Source organism: Gossypium hirsutum, chromosome D01 (genome assembly GCF_007990345.1).
Source record: "Gossypium hirsutum isolate 1008001.06 chromosome D01, Gossypium_hirsutum_v2.1, whole genome shotgun sequence".
Taxonomy (NCBI): domain Eukaryota; kingdom Viridiplantae; phylum Streptophyta; class Magnoliopsida; order Malvales; family Malvaceae; genus Gossypium; species Gossypium hirsutum.
This window is the reverse complement of record NC_053437.1, coordinates 40,568,644-40,581,853: the sequence shown is the minus strand read 5'-3', so window position 1 is coordinate 40,581,853 and position 13,210 is coordinate 40,568,644. Positions and strand designations below refer to the sequence as shown.

Sequence of the window (13,210 nt, the reverse complement as noted above, 5' to 3'; positions counted from 1 at the left end):
CCAAAAATCATATTTTGTAAAAATTACACTTTTGCCCTTATAATTTTAAATTCATTTCAATTTAGTCTTTACCTCATAAAAATGAAAATTCATGCAATTTAGTCCACACCCATGCTAGCTGAATATTAATTTAGTCCCTATCAATCCCCATATTTCATTTATTTCACATTTTTACAATGAACATTTTTCTATTTTTCAATTAAATACTTAAATGACAAATTCATTAAAAATTCTTTTACAAAAGTTGCTCAACTATCATCAAATATCCATTTTCATCCATCAAACATTAGAAACAACCAATATACATTCATGGTAAAACCCTAAACTTTTAAAAATTTTGCAAATTAGTCCCCTAGCTGGCTAGATTAAGCTACAACAACTTCAAAAACATAGTAATCATTAAAAACGGGATGAAAAATACTCACATGCAAGGGATTTATTACTAGCCGAATGTTAAAGCCTTGTTATGGCTTTCTTAATCCCTAGTTTCAGTTGGTAAAGAAGATGAAGAAAGATGATATCTTTCTTTACTTTATTTTATTATAAATTGTTTTATTAATTTACACTTTTAACCTTTTTAATTAATGTCCAAATCAATTAATTTAATGCCCATATTTGTCCATTTAAACAATCAATGGTCTAATTACCATTTAACGCCACTCATATTTAAACTCCATAGCAATTTAACACCTTTTACTAATAGCACAACAGTTTTACACTTCACGGAATTTTTATACGACACTACTAACATGATATAAACATTAAAATAATATTAAAATAAATTTTTCGACATCAGATTTATGGTCTGAAAACCACTGTTTTAATTTCACTAAAAATGGGTTGTTACATTGAACATCATTTTCATCACTGTAATTCATGATGGAACATATTCAAAATAATGGAAGAATGACGGGAAGACAGAATTCCCTTGCCTAATCCACACTCCAGCTACGTAGTGTCCTTAAGTGGTTGAGAGAGACTGCATTCGTTTTTCCCCTTCCTCCCTCTATTTAGTTGCTAACTTTTTATTTCGCCTAAGGATTTTCACCCTTGTTCACTCTCTAGGGTTTCCTCCTTTTTTTTTTCTTTTTTTTAGGATAATCCCAACAGCTCAAGATTTATCTTCTCCTTTTTTCTAGGTAGATTTATCTAGTATAAGTAGAGTTGGGCTGAAATTGATATGCACTGAATGCTAACTGGACACCTTCTCGGCATTGCCATGGCATCGAGTTGGCAATCTGACCACCCTTTTACCCTTACAAAACTTCACTCTTTTATTTATTGTTCCTCACCCTGCACCTGTCAATACCACAAAACATAGCCCTTCCACAAGTAATTACAATTACCTAATTTTTAAATGAAGGTCAAGTTCTAATGCAATGCTAAAAATACTAATGAAATGTCCTAAAATGCAACTAGATGTACTTAAGTACATGCAATTAACTAGGTCCGAAGGTATAATATAAAACTCTTTTTACGAGTTATCACACCCCCAAACTTGAGTTTTTGCTTGTCGTCAAGCAAAATATGCATGCATGCATAAATGCCAACATTTTGCCAACACACCAAACCAACCCATATGCTAGGCTATTCAAAGAACAACAAGTACATCAGTTCTCGACAATCTCCTTTTTCCTAAAACTCGTTTGAGTGACAGAGGGTTGCTTAACAAAGGTAATGCAAAAATTTCTCCCTCAACATAGAATGTCCTAAATACTCATGTATTCTTTCTTTTGGCCTATATCAACCATCTTCTAATTTACTTAGTTCATTTATTACCTAAACATAAGTTACTTGCTTTAAGCCTACTAAGAATATATTAATCATATTTAGGCTCTCTCCTTTTTAATAGCATTATCATTATAGGATTTAGCATGTCACAAAATTCTTTAACTAGACAATCACAGTGGAGCATTGGAATGACAGAAATGTGCAAGTGTACACAATTACAACAAGTAATAAAGTGACAAGTAAATGTCAAGCTATCGTACCCAAAGGGACTGTGAAAAGAATTATTTATGAAGGCTATTTAAAACACTTTGGTCAAGAAAAGTACTTTGTTTGAAGAGAGTGATTAAAAACTAAGATTTTAAACTGAGTGAACTAAATAAATAAATCTCAAATGCATGATTTCAAAATATGATTTTAATCAAGATGACATAATTGTGTTAGATTAATTACATTTCTTAACTTAGAATTATTAAACTCATGTTTATTGTTACGAATAAGTTCACGGCAACTTGGTAATTTGCTAACTTATGAACATATTCACCTACCAAATTCCATTTATCTCTTGATTATATCCCTATGTCAATTCAACCGATTAAACAAATCTTAATAGGAAAATATGTTATTGCACATACATACTTATTAAATTGAAATAATCTCTTGTACATATCCCTATGTCAATTCAAGAAATTAACTCGATTTAATAAGCACATAAAAGACTATGTGAGGTAACAAAGTATCCTTACCTTGAAACAGTTCAATCACAATAATCATACAACTTATGCAAGGCAAATGTACCGCCAGATACCGTTGCTAATCTAACTCTCAGCTACCTTAGATGATTAAACATGCATTGATTAATTACTGTGTCCATTAATTACAATTTCAATCCGTTTAAATAATTAATTCATTAGTTACCTAACAATTGTAATGCAAGAATAACTTAGTCATGATTTTACTTAATCAAGCATCTTACCGAGGCCTATAACAACATAAACACAATTTCAATAATTTTAACAAACGAAATGCAATCAAACTAACACGAATTAAATTCAAGCTAAATTGATTAAATTAACCATTCCAAAAACAGAAATATTCATAGATATGTTCAGCATAACAACAACAAAAATTAAATAGATAGGGAACAAGAATCAAATCCGGTGTTTTTCTATGGCTTGACTAGTTACTCCGTTCTTCCTTCTCCGTTGTCCTCGTCGACCAAGGCTGCTATGAACACTTAATTGCTTCTTTAAATAGCAGATGAATGCCATTTTCCCAAGAGGAGAAATTTGCAAGAGAGCAAGGGAATTTTGGAATGGAAAAGAAGAGAGAAAGTGAAGAGAAGAGAGGAAAGATGTAAGTGCTTGAGGTGTGTTTTTCAAATGACTAGCATAAGGGGGTTTTTATAGCTGAGGAGGGCTGCTAAAAATAGCTAAAAACAATCAGCCAAAGAGCCCTCCCTTGGCCAGCCACAGATGTGGAAAGGTTGATAGTTTCAACTTTGCTAATTTAGGCTTGGGGCAAATCTATAAAGCCACCAATTGTGGAGGGTTTTAATGCAACTTGAACAAGTCTTCAAGGGCCTCTTTTCAAGCTTAAATAATCAACTAATAAGCTAATTTGAGTCAGCTCTTGGGACGGTTTTTGGGCTGTCCATTTCTTGGTCGGTTTGGTTCACTCGATTCAATTCAATTAGACCACTTTTTCATAATTAATTAATAATAATTTGTTAACCTAAATTAAATTGAGTATAAATTCAAATTAATTATATTATGAATTAATACATATAATTTTGGATCATCTTAGGCTGAAATTTAGTTCGCCTCGATACTTCAAATTGCTTCTCGATTTTGCGCTTCTAGTAGTGTCTGCCGAGCCATTTTTTGCCCTTTGTGTAAATCTGTCGAAAATAATCACAATTCATCAAAATTAATTATAAAATTAACTAAAATTCAACATATTCATATTTTAAGTGCATTTTAATTATTTTGTAAAAATTAATTATTTTTTCAACAAGAATTTTATCAAAACTGCATGATTTTAAGTTAAAAAGGTATGTAAGAATGTGTAAATGTCCGTGTTTCCACACCCCAAACTTAATTCATTGCTCGTCCCGAGTAATGCACAAATTAAAAATAATTACTCAAAAAAACCTTTGAAAAATTCCTTCAGAATAACATTCTTCCCAGAATTATGAATTTAATATACTTATGCTCAAAACAAGAAATTTTATAGTTATACTACTTAAGTATACATATCGTTCAAATTAATCTCAACAACTATTATGATAGCACAATTAGACTAAATGCTTCCTTAACAAGACATATGAACCCTTACCAATTTGATTTTATTTTCTTATTCATGATTAAGCTGCAACCATTAAGTTTAACTTATGCCTTCACATGTTGAACATAGCAATTTCTTTCTACTAATGTAGGTAGCATAAAAAACTTGAATCAATAGGTCTTTAAAAAGGTTGTAACGTAGCTAGGCTAGAGGTAGGTAAAAGATAGATAAATTTAGGCTTTTAAACCCTAGACTCAGCTTCAATCAGACTTTTGGAATAATTTCCCTCAATACACCGACTTACTTTACTTTCACATGCTCCTTTGTACATCTATTTTCTTTCAAGTACATGTGCTTTTTTTTAGCATTTTATTGTATGTACTACAATTTTTAGAGCATTTGATACTTTTTTCAACTCCCCCAAACTTATTTTCAAAGAATATTCTGAATAGAACTGAGTCTAGTGTTTGAGACAATTTAAAGATAATTAAGAGAGAAGTGATGGCTAAATATTGCAAGGGTTCAAATAAAATTAGGCCATACAGTCTCAAAGTTGGGTTTCAAAAGATAAAATTTCATCAATGTTGGCTTGAAAGGCTCAAACGGTCCAAAAAAGAGTTGCCTAAATCATTTTCAACATTCCATGCTTCCTAGGATTTCGCCTTAACAAACTACTAATTCAATTCTAGAGACTTTAACTTTCATGCATGCCTACCTTTCTTAAGGAACTAAAAAAATTTTATGGTACCATTTGCAGGCTTTATTAAAAATACATTTATATCATTATTCAGCTAACATAACAATTTATTAAAATAATAGAACTTTATTTATATTGAAGTTTAGCATACTTAACAAAATTTCAAATTATTGAACAAAATATATCCTAATCATAATTAAAATAACTATTAATTCTGAGTGGAAATAATTTCAATTTTTCGGTCCCCCTACTGAAAATGAACAATGTCCTCATTGTTTAAAGTGAATAGATACTATACACCAGGTAAGATTCTAAAAAAGAGGAGGTGAGTCAATTTGACTGCTTAAGTACCAAGCTCTTTCTAAATCCAATCCTAGACATGTATATATCTATTGCCACACTTTATACTTTGCAACTTGTTCAATTTTATTAATGATTTCCATCTCTTGTTTTATTATGCAAAAATTCCTAATTAACTTTATCCTAAAATAACATAAGAACATAAATAAAATAAAGTCAAGATCCTCCCTTTCTTTATTTGCAGATCCTTCCGAAATTGACTCATCTTTTGCTCCATCATTATTGTCTTTGCATGAACCGCTTTGCTACTTTTTCGATAATGGGCTTCATGGTTCAAGTTTGTAATCTGGAACCTCAGGCACAAAAATAAATGGGTCATTGTAAATTTTTGTAAGAGCACTTCTCATCGAGTCATCCCTTATTTTTGAGTATTTCCAGTAAGCTTGTTGCTGCCACTGCATATGTTGCATTATTTCCATCAACTTTGACAGCTCATCTCAAATATCTGGGTGGGGCGGTTGAGCTATGAACATTAAAGTCTCGATATCAGGTTCAGCTTTTGGTTCCATTGGTTCCACCTTATCAGGGACTTCAGTCGATTGCACTGGCTCGATCTCTGCGGGATCTTCTTTTTCTTCTTTTTTGGGATCCTCACTTTCTTCAACCCGTTGCTGTAGAACAGAGTCTCCAGCTATTCGACAGAGGTCCCAATCTATGATTGTGCCCTGGCTATAGCCTATCTTCTTTACATTTGCAATAATTTTAGCTTTCAAGCACAAAATTGTTATCGTAAAGGGAAAGTAAGTTGGGCCAAAACGTGAACGTCTAACGACACAATTCCGCATTTCCCTCAAGATGATTTTTCCCACATCAATGGTCTTCCCAATTAAAATTGAGTATAATACTAATGAGATTGTAGTCTCATGTGAGCTAGGCATAAGGCTGAATCGGATGAAGTAGAACCATACCTTTGCGAGTGGTGTCAAATATTCTCTTCGAAAAGTGTGGATTCCTTACTTTGACACAGTCCACTTAGAACCTGAAATTGTAAGTTCCTCGAGAATTTCTTACAAATTTCCAGACTCTATATTGCTCATCAAGGTGGAATATTCGTCGTTTTTTAAATTAGGCAATTCAAAGAACACATTGGTTATTGGTACCTTAATTCCGCAAACTGGAACTTCTGTCAACTCGCTTGAGGTTCAATTCGCATAGAATTCGCGTACTAACTCTTCATTCACACTAGGTCTCTTCTCACAAAACAACTCCAAATGGAGAGTTTCAGCAACCTGACGAATACGCGCCATAAAACCAATATAGTTTCTTTCTTTCAATGTGAAACCTTTCTCTAGATGCATCTGTTGATTCTTGAAGATACTCTCGTATCTTGCTTTGGCTTCTTCACAGTGGAACTTGTTTTATGATTCGTCAATTTGGGCAGATCACAAGTTCTCTTACAAGGCATGATTAGCCTGATCATAAGATGGTAATAATTATTTTCTCAAAAATTTAGTTAATATAAAATATTGATAAATCAATAAATTGAAAAATTAGAGAATTAAATTAAAATTTAGGAGAAAAATTGGTCTTGCCACCTTTTTTGTAACAATTAAGAGCTCTTAAGAAAGATAATTTTGAATCAAAATATGGCAAATTAAAATAGCTTGAGGGGTTTTTGGCTAAGGATGGGTGAAAAGGTGATGTGTCGCTCGGGTATGCAAGGCAGTAACACGCAGCAGGGGATGGATCTGAGCAGCGTGCGAACACTACACCAAAACAGGTTTTTAGCGGCGTTCGCTAAAAGAATTTGCGGCGTTTTTGAAAGCACCGCAAAAAATGCCACTGTTTTCAATGCCGCAAACATTTGCGGCGTTTATAGAAATATACGCCGCTATAGATCAGGACCTTTAGCGGCGCTTTCCCACAAACGCCGCTATAGATCAGGACCTTTAACAGTGATTTTTTAATAAACGCTGCTATAGATCAAGACCTTTAGCGACATTTTTTTTGCAAACGCCGCTATAGATCAAGACCTTTAGCGGCGCTTTTTCCACAAACGTCGCTATAGATCAAGACCTTTAGTGGCGCTTTTCCCACAGATGCCACTATAGAACAGACCTTTAGCGGCGCTTTTCACGCAAACGCCGCTAAAACATATCTTTAAAAATTAAATAATATTTATTTCTATGATAAATATTATATTATGTTTTAAGGATAAATAAAAATATTATTTAAATTAAATTTTTTACAAAAATTTTAACTTTAAAACTAAATATAAAAAATTAATGAATTTAAAATAATAAATTAATAACACAATTAAAATCCAAAAATTAGAACTCTTAAGTAAAAATAAAAATTTAGAATCAAAACTAAAATAAATAATAAATATGCAAGGTAATAAAACATACAATGCATTTTCTTAATCAAGTAAATCTTGGTTATTTAATCAAGGAAATCTTGTAATGAACTCAAAGCAATGAGCGTGAAACTGAAAGCAGCAGAATTGTAATGAACTCAAAGCAATGAGCGTCAAAATTGAGAAGAAAAAAAGAATCACGATACGTAAATGAGATCCAGAACTTCTGTTCCTTTGGACGCCCACACTGGATAGTTCCCGCTTCAACGCCATTGGCTATCAGAGCCTAATAACAACAATAACAGCAGCAAAATCACTCATCAAAAGGTGGAAAAAGGATAATTACATGTTAACAGTGAGGACATCGCGTGAAACTAAAAGCAGCAGATCCGTATCGAAGCTAGTTGGTATGGAAATCCATGGGAAATCAAGCATAGATTAAAACTTCATAGTAAACTGCTTCAGTCTACTTTTTACTTTACTTGTACAACAATTACATGATATGCCAAAATAAAAAATATGGGTTTGCGCCACAGAATCCATAAAAAACTTCATAGAACTTTCTCTAAAAATTTACTTGCCAATTTTCTCAACCTTTTTTCAGGAACCATATAATTTAGCTATCCCATTTTACAGTGAAAGCTAGGAACACACAAGAAACAGATGAAAAAGGATAAATTTAATACCCGTAAAGCATCAGTAACTTGGCATCCTTGTAGCCCATCTTTTTGCAGAGACCATCTATTCTCAGCATTTTTCATCTTTGAAAAACCCGTAAAATATGGGTTTTGGTGTTAAACAATGCAATTGCCATCAACATCAAGGTCGAAACCATAGCTTATTCTTCCATGTTAAGAAAAGTATGCTAAAAAATGAGGGTTAGAAAATAAAATAATGCGTGGTTTGAAACATACACCATTGATGTAAGTATAGGGTTAGAACTGTATGAACATTAAGCAAAATAGCCAATTTAAATTCACTTAACAACATTAAGAAAAATAAGTCTGGTTGAAAGAAATGGAGCCAGGAGAGAAGAGAAAAACCTATTCAGCAATGCTAGCTGCCTCACCATAAGCATCTTGGATGTTCCTATGAAGAAATATATTAGATTAGCAACTAAACTACATTCAGACCATTTCACAACTCCTTTAACAGCGTAAACATGATTTTTTATGGAAACGCTACCCACTACAAAAGACATACATTCCATAACAGAACCATGATATATGTAAAAACAAAACAAAACAACTACGCAGATAGTATGAAATACTGCACCATTTAACTATCAAATACCACAGGCAAATGCACAATTATATAGCAGATAAGTAACATTTACCAGGTTGTCAGCTTGGAAGAAAAACATAATACAGAAACGCAGAAGGTTTGTTTCTTGAACAGCTTTGAGACAGACTTCAGAACAGTATATCCTTACAGAAGCCTCACTAACACGCATTGCAGCTTTTACCGCATCACATCAGTAAAAACAAGAAAAATGTCTCAAAGATATCGATTCTTTTCTTTTTAAAGTCAGACCAAAAAGGCACCGGAAAGGTAACAGCTCTTCAAACAGGCATTAAAAGTCCCCTTGAATGTTTTTCTACCTCAACCTACAAATTGAAATATAACAAGTGTGAGGATGAAGTTCAATATACAGACACCCACCAAGACTATCAAAACAGAGAATGATTTTTAACTTTAATATATTAAATAAATATTTTTTGACTGTTTAAAAATTGTTAGATATGCGAAAGCTTCTGCGTGTGTGGGTGTCTGACAGAAAGAATTATAATCCTAGTTTGCCACAGGTTCAATTTATGTGTAGAGCTACATAGAAGCAGTGAAGACTAGTCTACAATGGGAGATGACACTTATCAGAAATCGTCAATTGGAGAGGCAGAGCTACAAGCACGGAATTTCTTCAAGAAATCCCATATTAGATTATATAATTTTCATTATACCTAATCTCCCTTCTCAGCTTCTTGTTTATCTCCTTCAACCTCCTGTAATTTTCTTCCATTCTCTGCAAAAACACACACAAAAATGGAATAAAGAACAACAACAAACAGAACCCCACAAAGCTTAAAAACTAAATTGTAAACCTCATAATGGGAATTTCATAGATCAATCCCTGTGGTCTTTTGGTATAGATCGGAAAACCCATTTGTCCTGATTCAGAAAGAAACAAAACCCCAAATCAATGAATCATTTGTTATATGCATATATATATAAATTCATGGAGAGAAAAAGAAAAGGTTTAGGGATTTGAACGGTATTACGAGATGTTGGGGCAAAGGAACTCATGGAATTTTGAGATTAAAAGGGAAAAAGAATTAATTACAAAATTTGGGGTATTTAGGGCGCGCGATGGAGATGACGAGAAGAGGGAGTAACGAGCGGCTAACCAAAATAATTTTTTTTGGGAGTGAGCGGGATTTTGAATATCTTTTCATAAAAAAATTTATTTTGTTTTTTTGTAAATTGATTTATTTTTTCCGGCGTTTTTATACTTTATTTTGAACAAAATGACGCCGTTTTGCTATTCTAAAATTTTTTTATTTTATTTTTTTATAAATTGATTTATTTTTTGCGGCGTTTTTACAGAAAACGCCGTTATTGCTTATCCTTTGCGGCGTTTAAAAATGCCTCAAAATATTATTTCATTTTGAACAAAATGACGCCGTTTTGTTATGCTAAAAATTTTTTATTTTGTTTTTTATAAATTGATTTAATTTTTGCGGCTTTTTATAAAAAAACACCGTTATTTCATTTTGAACAAAATGACGCCGTTTTGCTATGCTAAAAATTTTTTATTTTATTTTTTTATAAATTGATTTATTTTTTGCGGCATTTATATACAAAATGCCGCTATTTCATTTTGAACAAAATGACGCCGTTTTGCTATTCTAAAAATTTTTTATTTTATTTTTTATAAATTGATTTATTTTTTGTGGCGTTTTTATATTTTTCATAAAAACGCCGCAAAATATTATTTCATTTTGAACAAAATGACACCGTTTTACTATGTTAAATTTTTTTTATTTTTTTATAAATTGATTTATTTTTTGCGGCGTTTTTATAACAAACGTCGCTATTGCTTATCTTTTTCAGCGTTTATCATAAAAACGCCGCAAAATATTATTTCATTTTGAACAAAAATGACGCCGTTTTGCTATGCTAAAAATTTTTTATTTTATTTTATTATAAATTGATTAATTTTTTTGCGGCATTTTTATACAAAATGACGTCGTTTTGCTATGCTAAAAATTTTTTATTTTATTTTTTTATAAATTGATTTATTTTTTGCAGAGTTTTTATACAAAACGCCGCTATTTCATTTTGAACAAAATGACGCCGTTTTGCTATGCTAAAAATTTTTATTTTATTTTTTTATAAATTGATTTATTTTTTGCAGCGTTTATATACAAAACACCGCTATTTCATTTTGAACAAAATGACGACGTTTTGCTATGCTAAAAATTTTTTATTTTGTTTTTTATAGATTGATTTTTTATAAAATAAAAAAAACAAGTACTCTCAAAATAAATATTGCATATTTTAATAGGAAAACAAATGATAAAATGGCTGTAATTAATTATTAAGTTAGAATTATCTAAATTAAATAATTACCTATATATCCTTATCATTTTTATTTCATTTTTATTTTTGTATTTTTTTCTTATAATTTGGTCCTCTCCAAAATAAATAATTACACCTAAATATCCATATCAATCTATTACTTTTTTTAACTTATTTATTAATTCTATTTAAACTAATATTTAAATATATCAAATAGTTTAGATTAATTTTTTTTAAATATAAAAGCATTAATTAATTGTATAAAATTTTATCATTTAACAAATCTCAAGTAAAACTTAACTTTAAACCCTAAATTAACCATTCAATACATATAAAGTCTATCTATTATATATCTCTTAAATAATTTAAACTATACTCATAATTTCAATATATTTGATTTATTATTATCCCTTTTACAATTATATAAGAACATATTTAAAATATAAATTAAAAAAATAATTAATCTAAACTCAAAACCTTAACTCGACCCCTGAATCCCTAAACCTTAAATCCCTAACTCTTAACCCCTAACATCTAACCCCTAAACCCCTAACCCCTAAACCTTAATTTCAACCCTTAAACCATACTCCCTAATTCATAATCCCTAAATCCATACTCTCTAAACCTTAAAATCTGAACTCCTAAACTGGCTTTAAATCTTAAATTAATCATATACCTTAAACTAAAAACCCTAAACAAATTTATTATTATCTCTTTTACAATTATATAAGAACATATTTAAAATATAAATTAAAAAAATTATTAATCTAAACCTAAAACCCTAACTCGACCCCTGAATCCCTAGCTTTTAACCCTTAGCACGTCTAACCCCTAAATCCCTAACCTTCTAACCCCTAAATCTTAAATCCCAACACTTAAATCATAATCCCTAATCCATAATCCCTAAACCCATACTCCCTAAACCTTAAAATATGAACTCCTAAACCGGCCTTAAATCTTAAATAAATCATATACACTAAACCAAAAACCCTAAACAAATTTATTATTATCTCTTTTACAATTATTTTAAATAATAGTATTTTAATTTTTCATGTGTTTTATTTAAAATAATTTCTACATGTCATTATTTTTTTTGAAGATTTTAAATATTCAATTAGAAATAAATTAAATTTTATTTAATATGAATAAACCACTTAAGATAAAATATTTTTAGCGGGATTAGGTTTTTTTGTGGCGCTTTCTAAAAAACGCAACTAAAGCCCTAACCATTGCGGGGCTTTCCTAAAAACGCCGCTAAATCTGCGAAAGCTCAAAAAACGGCGTCGTTGGGCTTAGGTTTCTTTGCAGCGCTTTCTCAAAAAAGCCGCTAAAGCCCTGAGCATTAGCGGCGCATTCTTAAAAACGCCGCTAAATCCCCGAAAGCTCAGTAAACAGCGTCGTTGGGCTTAGGTTTTTTTGCGGCACTTTATCAAAAACATCGCTAAAGCCTTGAGCATTAGCGGCGCTTTCTAAAAAATGCCGCTAAATCCCCGAAAGCTGAGAAAACGACGTCGTTGGGCTTATGATTTTTTTGCGGTGGTTTTCCAAAAACGCCGCTAAAGCCCCCAGCATTAGCGGCGCTTTTTCAAAAATTCTGCTAAATCCCCGAAAGCTCAAAAAACGGCGTCGTTAGGCTTATGTTTTTTTGCGGCGCTTTCTCAAAAACACCGCTAAATCCCCAAAAGCTCATAAAACGGCGTCGTTGGGCTTAGGTTTTTGCGGCGCTTTCTGGAAATCATCGCTAATGCTTATTTTCAGCGGCGTTTTCCATAAAGCGCCGCTAATGATCGATCTTTAGCGGCGTTGTTTATCCAAACGCCGCTAAAAATGCTACTAAAAGCCTGTTTTGGTGTAGTGGAATCGTTGAGTAGGCCTGGTGTGGGCATGCGCGGGGTGCTGCTGACCGATCAGCTGGGCGATGCTGTGGCTACGGAATTGTTAGGAGGTTTCGGCACTTAAGGGTTTTGGTGTTTTTGGAGGGAATGGTGTGTGAACAAAAGAAAAATAAGAATAGATGGGTGGAATTTATAGTGAAAGAAGTAGGAGCTAGAGTAGAATTCTTAAAAATTCTAAGTTCTAATTCTACTCAAAGTAAATAACAATTAATAATTAATATAATGCATATTAAATTATTATTTTCTATTAATTTATTAAGATAAAAACTTATCGAATAAAATATGATTAAATTAAAACTAATCCTAACTCTAAATAAAGCTGATAATAATTATTATATATTGTAATGGATATAATTATATATTAATAATTAT

At 31.6% G+C, this 13,210-nt stretch overlaps 1 long non-coding RNA gene across 3 annotated transcripts; it reads right to left on the bottom strand.

Moving 5' to 3' along the window:
- Positions 1-4,819: 4,819 nt before the first annotated feature.
- Positions 4,820-9,807, bottom strand: LOC107921123 (uncharacterized). 3 transcript variants are annotated; one of them, XR_005908936.1, is made up of 7 exons: positions 9,644-9,779; positions 9,467-9,533; positions 9,326-9,387; positions 8,704-8,974; positions 8,054-8,456; positions 6,172-7,653; positions 4,820-6,050 (listed from the first exon to the last, which is right to left on the bottom strand). It is a non-coding gene; the product is annotated as an uncharacterized lncRNA (long non-coding RNA). The 3 variants fall into 3 exon arrangements; XR_001690949.2 differs by lacking the exon at positions 4,820-6,050 and having other exon boundaries at positions 7,356-7,653; positions 9,644-9,807; XR_005908937.1 differs by lacking the exon at positions 4,820-6,050 and having other exon boundaries at positions 7,356-7,653; positions 9,706-9,795.
- Between the last annotated feature and the right edge of the window lie 3,403 nt (positions 9,808-13,210).